The 6,000-nt window shown below is 37.8% G+C and overlaps 1 non-coding gene across 1 annotated transcript; it reads left to right on the top strand.

Annotated features, from left to right (window-relative positions):
* Positions 1-1,473: 1,473 nt before the first annotated feature.
* LOC112174975 lies at positions 1,474-1,580 on the top strand. The gene has a single exon (XR_002926280.1). It is a non-coding gene; the product is annotated as a small nucleolar RNA R71 (small nucleolar RNA).
* The last annotated feature ends 4,420 nt before the right edge of the window (positions 1,581-6,000 follow it).

Below are 6,000 nucleotides of genomic sequence, written 5' to 3'. Positions count from 1 at the left end.
TCTTGAGGCTGAGATATCCTTATTCCTAGAAGTATTCTTTCTCAACATGGCCCTTTCCTTACTACTATCAATCAAACCATATTTGCTTGCATCATTCTCAAAGAACAAGAAACCATATACTTTACCAAGAATAGCATCTCCGAAGGGTACATTTTCTTCTCCTCAGGCTACCTTATCCACCCCCTTGTTTCTTCCTTTTGCATTCAAAGTCACATTACCCACTGCATATTTACTGGAAGGTATATTTTCTTCCCTTCTGATCCCATCCTCCTTATAATAAAAAGAATCATGATGTGCATGCAATTTATCACCAACAACATGGCCAAGCGGTACATTTTCTTCCCTCTTGGCCCCATATGAATGCATATCCACATCATCATCAAATAAATAATTTGAATGGAAACTAGAAGATGAAGGCATGTAAACTTGATTATCATATACCTTCCCCAAACGTAAGGTGGTGACGACATTGCATTCATAGAGTTTTCCGGGTAAATCTCCTTGTTGACGTGTGCTAAGCTTCTTTGCCATTTGACTTATTTGTCCTTCTAATAGTCCCATTTGTTTTTGCATAGTGGCTTGACCTTGAGATAATATAGTAATGCATTGAGACAAAGAAAGAGCATCCTCACTTGCACTCTTCTTCTCCTCCGGTTATGATGCAACGGGAACACCTTGAAACTTGTTAGGACCATAGCCACCACCTTAAGTGAACCCGGGAAAAGCATTTTGAGCATGAAATCCTTGACTTGAGGTGGATTGGCATTGAGAACTAGGCCCGTATGCTTGCTGTCCATGTTGACCATATTGTGAAAATTGAGTGTTTCCTTAGTGTGCATTGCCATAATGAGCGAAATTTGATGAGTCTTGACCTTGGCCACCTCTAAAGCTTTGCTTTCCACCTTGAAACCCACTAAATGAACCTCCTTGGTCTCTCCAAGAAAAATTTGGATGATTTCTTCAACCGGGATTGTATGTGGGTGAGTAAGGATCATTTCTAGGGTGCCCACCATAAGAATTCATGGCCTTTACTTGCTCTTGAACAAAATCCGAATGATTAGGGGCAAGATGACACTCACTAGTAGCATGTGTAGGTGAATCACATAGAAGACATAGAGATGAAGACATAGAAGTGGCCTAGCCTTGACATGATGTGTAGATGCACCACGCTATTGAGCTTGAAGAAGTAAATCAAGCTTCCTCTCAAGCTTTCCATAATAGGCACTAGAGCTCTCTTGGACAACTTTTGTCTCATGAGTGCTCTTGGTGTCATAATATGAATCTTTCCTCAATCTTTCCCTCCTAGAGTTATGATCATCCCATTGCTTCGATTGTCGACCCAAATGCTCAAGTATATCCCATGCCTCAGTTTGACCATGGCTATGCAGTGAACCTTGTGCGGCAACATCAACCCTCCTCCTCTCATGTGGTAACAATCCATCATAGAAATCTTCAATCATCATTGACTTAATCAAGCCATGATAGGGACATGCATTGCAAATATCCTTGTACCTATCCCATGCCTCCCAAAAGGTCTCATGATCGTGTTGAGTGAAGAGTAAGAGTTCATGTCTCATGCTAGTGGTCTTGTGTGGTGGGTAGTAGGCATCTAAGAAAGTGTCTATCAACTCGTCCCATGACCGTATACTCCTCGGTTGTAGCTTCAAAAACCTCCCTTTGCATCATCTCTAAGTGAGAAAGGAAACAATTGCATCTTGAACTCCCCCTCAGGAAGTCCACACTTTGACATAGTACTCACAATGCCTGAAAGTCTTGCATATGGTTGATGGCCTTCTCGGATTGTGTCCCACAGAAAATAGGCAAAATGTTCAATTGTTGTGGCTTGATCTCAAAATCCACCTCTCTAACCGGACGTACCAAGCATGATGCCTTATTGACCATGGAAGGTCTAGAAAACTCCTGAAAAGGTCTCTCCGTCATTTCTCTAATTGATGATCTAATTGGACTCGGTGAGGGATCTCTTGGAGGTACTCTTGGCCTTGGAGGTGTTCATGAACGATTCCAGGGTCTTTTTCTATGAAGTCTTTGCAAAGTATGACCACTCCTCAAATTGATAGGTAGTAAAGTGTTGTTCATACACCTATAAAGAAACACTAGAACATTAAGCACCTCAATAACCAAATAAACATAAGATATTCACCAAGTTTACTAACCACAAAATTTGACAATTAATTAGAGGGTGAGAAAAGAAGGAAACTTAACTAGTAGTTGTATATACATAGCAATTACCGGCCATAATCTACACTCATACTTAACCATGTCACCTTGGCAGAGTAACTTCAATGGAGTAATCTCCAGAAACACAGCAAGGCAACCTTCATCGGCAAGCCAACTCCAGGCCGAATATGCCTTGACGAGCCGACTCGCGCCACCCAAAGTTGTCTATGCAGAAAGATCCAAAACTCAGCAAACTGAAGGATATCAGTCCCACATCGAAAAGGTCCACTTCTCTCTCTTCATTGATTACGCATTCAATAGCTATTTACCGCTACATTTGTCAATACAAGTACATCGTTTAATTTTAGCATCGGAGGAGCGAAGACTGCCAACCGCGGTCTCCCTTCTTGACGCCGTTGTATTTCTCTTAGCAGACTAGCAGGACTTCGTGAACTACATATATATCGGAAGATTGGACTCTTGTTCACGTTATCGGAAGCCGACATTATATGGCGGTATTCTAAGCATTAACAGTAGTGAAAAATAAAATTAGAAACTAAACAACTAAACAAAGAAACAAGAAATAAAAATAAATAAAAACAAAAGTATGCAAAAAGTGACCCCAAATGCCAATTACCAAGGGATTAAGATCCGAAGACCCTAATCCCCGGCAACGGCGCCATTGACTTGATGCATATGCTCTCGTGAGTGTACGAATAGTGTCAAGTAAGGGAAGTATTTAGATCTTAGTTATCGTACCTCGGGGATTAGGTGTTGGACCTAACCGAGATAATTTGCTATATGACAACTCGAATGCATACAATAAAAATATAAAATAAAATAAAATAAAATAAAACTACAAACAATCAAGGCACCAAACCTTGGCAATGCTCGGCATAGCTCACACTAAGCTTAATCAAACCCACTAACTTGTAGCCCAAATGAGTTATGTACAACGGAAGGTGAACTTTTGTTCGGGAGTTTTGAATTGGGAATTAACTAAATTAAATGCAAACTTAAAATAAAAGCATACAACTAATTATCAAGCAAGAAATTAAATTCGGATTTCAAATTAATGGAAACATGGGAGTGTCGGGTGATTCACACTTACTATCTTGCAAATATCGATGTCAATTTCACAAATGCATGCATTTCCTATATGTGTTAAGCCCCGTATCTAGTACCGGTCAAGGCTACTAAACCAATTATCCTTTTCGGTGTACGCCGGTTAGAGCCACAATCAACTCTCTAGTTTAGGCATTACGCCAGTTAAGGCCGCAATATCTAAAATTAGTGGTCTCGATCGAGAGCAAGATAATAGAGACCCAAGTAAGCTTAGCCACAATTAAGCTAGCTAATGGTTACCACACTTAAATCCTAGATGCCATAGACTAATAAGTTGTCAATTTATGAATCATCATCAAAATTGCCCACAACATAATTTCAAAGGATGACAAAGCCTAGAAACATGCTTCTAAAGACCAATAAATTCGAATTTAAAGCATACACAAGGGAAATTGTATTTATTAAAATTAAAGTATCAACATTTATACAAGATGAATCAGGGCTTCACAACCTTAACTCTCAAAATTGAACTACTCGCAACTCATTATCAAATACATCATCAAATACATAAGAAATTAAGAGAAATGATAGAGGAGAGAGAGAACACAAGTTAAGGCTTACAATTTGCTATAGGCAAACATGAACCCAACTTGATATTAAGCCCCCACTCTTTACCAAAAGTAAAATCTATTTGTGTTGATGAGCAATTGATATTGTGGGTAGTAAAAGCCCCTTGATTTTCCTTGAAAATTCCTTGAGAAAAATAGTGGAGAAAAATAAATTGGGAAGAGAGAGATATGAGAAAGAAGGTGGAGGTGGGTTGCGGCTGCTGTAGGGTGAGAATCAGTGGCGGAACTATATAGGGGCGGGAGATGGCCCGGGCCCCCCAAACTTTTAAAGATGTTGGTGTGATTATTTGTAATTGGCTGTGGGTTTAATAAGATTGAGACCATAACCAAAAGTAAAATCTATTTGTGTTGATGAGCAATTGATATTGTGGGTAGTAAAAGCCCCTTGATTTTCCTTGAAAATTCCTTGAGAAAAATAGTGGAGAAAAATAAATTGGGAAGAGAGAGATATGAGAAAGAAGGTGGAGGTGGGTTGCGGCTGCTGTAGGGTGAGAATCAGTGGCGGAACTATATAGGGGCGGGAGATGGCCCGGGCCCCCCAAACTTTTAAAGATGTTGGTGTGATTATTTGTAATTGGCTGTGGGTTTAATAAGATTGAGACCATAATCAAATACACCCCCCCCCCCCCCCCCCCCACACACACACACAGAGCTACCAGCTACTCAGCCATGCATGAAAGCAATAATAAATAATATTATATTCACACTATAATTATTTAACCTATTAATAAATGCTTGTGAAGAAATAAAAAGAAGACATATAAACCAAAACCGTAAAAGAAAGCATTAATACTTATCTTAAAATATCAAAGCTTGATTTAATACTGGCAAATATATCATACGTTAGATTATTTTTTATAATATTTTTTTTTTTGTTAAAAATACTTAGTCATTTTTTCATCTCAAATATAACTTTCTAGTTCCGCCACTGGTGAGAATTGTCCCCTCAATGGAAGAGAGAGAGAGGTATATAAATCAAGAGGGTAGGGTGGCTGTTCGATGGTCAACAAAAGGGTTAGGGTTGCCACGTGGCTGCATCTAATTTGCTAAAACAATTAAGCTTAATTGCTGCACGCGCATGAAATGAAAGGAAAGAGAAATAGGCCTGGGTTGTCCGCATGATGGCTGCTATCTTCATTAACCAATGTTAATTGGTTTAACTAAACCAATGCTTTATTAACATTGGTTTAATTAAATCAATGCTTAATTGATAATTAATCAATGCATAATTAAGGCATCAATAATTTCGTCTTCTTCTCAGAGGTCTTGATTTACTCCAAATTCATGCCATTTTTTCTCAATTCCGCGCATTTTATTATACCATACGTACAAAAGAAATAAAATTCAATTCATTACATATTAATTTACTTGAGAATTAACTTGTTTCTAGTGTTTTAAAAATAATTACACGCATAAAAATGAGTGTAATCAGTGTACATGAGTGATACACATGTGATATAGTGTTAATACCAGTGTGATATATGTATAACGTGGCGGGTTGAGATATAGTCTTGATACAGTGATGATACATGTGTGATGGGGTGGATCGGGTCTACAAGGTGAAATAAGACAAAATTAAGTGAAAAGGTGTTTTGGTAATACACATGTGATATAAGATTCATATGTTTTTATTAGAGTTTACAAATGTCCTAATTAGCTTTCTTTGCTTCAGTTCTAGTGTCTTCCCTCATCTCTCACTAGATTTGACCCAAATCTCTTCCATCTTCTCTCATTTGATTTGATCCAAATCTCTTCTCCTAAACAATGTTTGAGTTTTAGATCTATAGTAATTTATTTAATTGTTTGAGGTATCATTTATCCCCCCTTCTCTTTCTCAAATTTTAGTGTTTTTATATTTTCTTTCAGTTTCATCATCTTCAAAAATTTCATAGAAGAGTCTCTCCCCTCTAAGAGGTAATTATTCTTACATGTTTGGGTTGGGTTCTAGTTATTTGTTTGCTTCATGGTTAATATAATATTTGTTTATAATGGACATTCATTATTTCATGTTGGATGTTAGGTTGATGATTGCTGCGGATTCTGAATTAAATTCTTTCGATGGTAAAGAAATTGATTTCCATAGTGATATATTTGAGTATGATTTAATAACTAAGAAGCTAATTTGTGA

This window comes from Rosa chinensis, chromosome 6, assembly GCF_002994745.2.
Source record: "Rosa chinensis cultivar Old Blush chromosome 6, RchiOBHm-V2, whole genome shotgun sequence".
NCBI classification, from domain to species: domain Eukaryota; kingdom Viridiplantae; phylum Streptophyta; class Magnoliopsida; order Rosales; family Rosaceae; genus Rosa; species Rosa chinensis.
The sequence above is the reverse complement of the archived record's forward strand: the minus strand, read 5'-3'. Positions and strand labels throughout refer to the sequence as shown.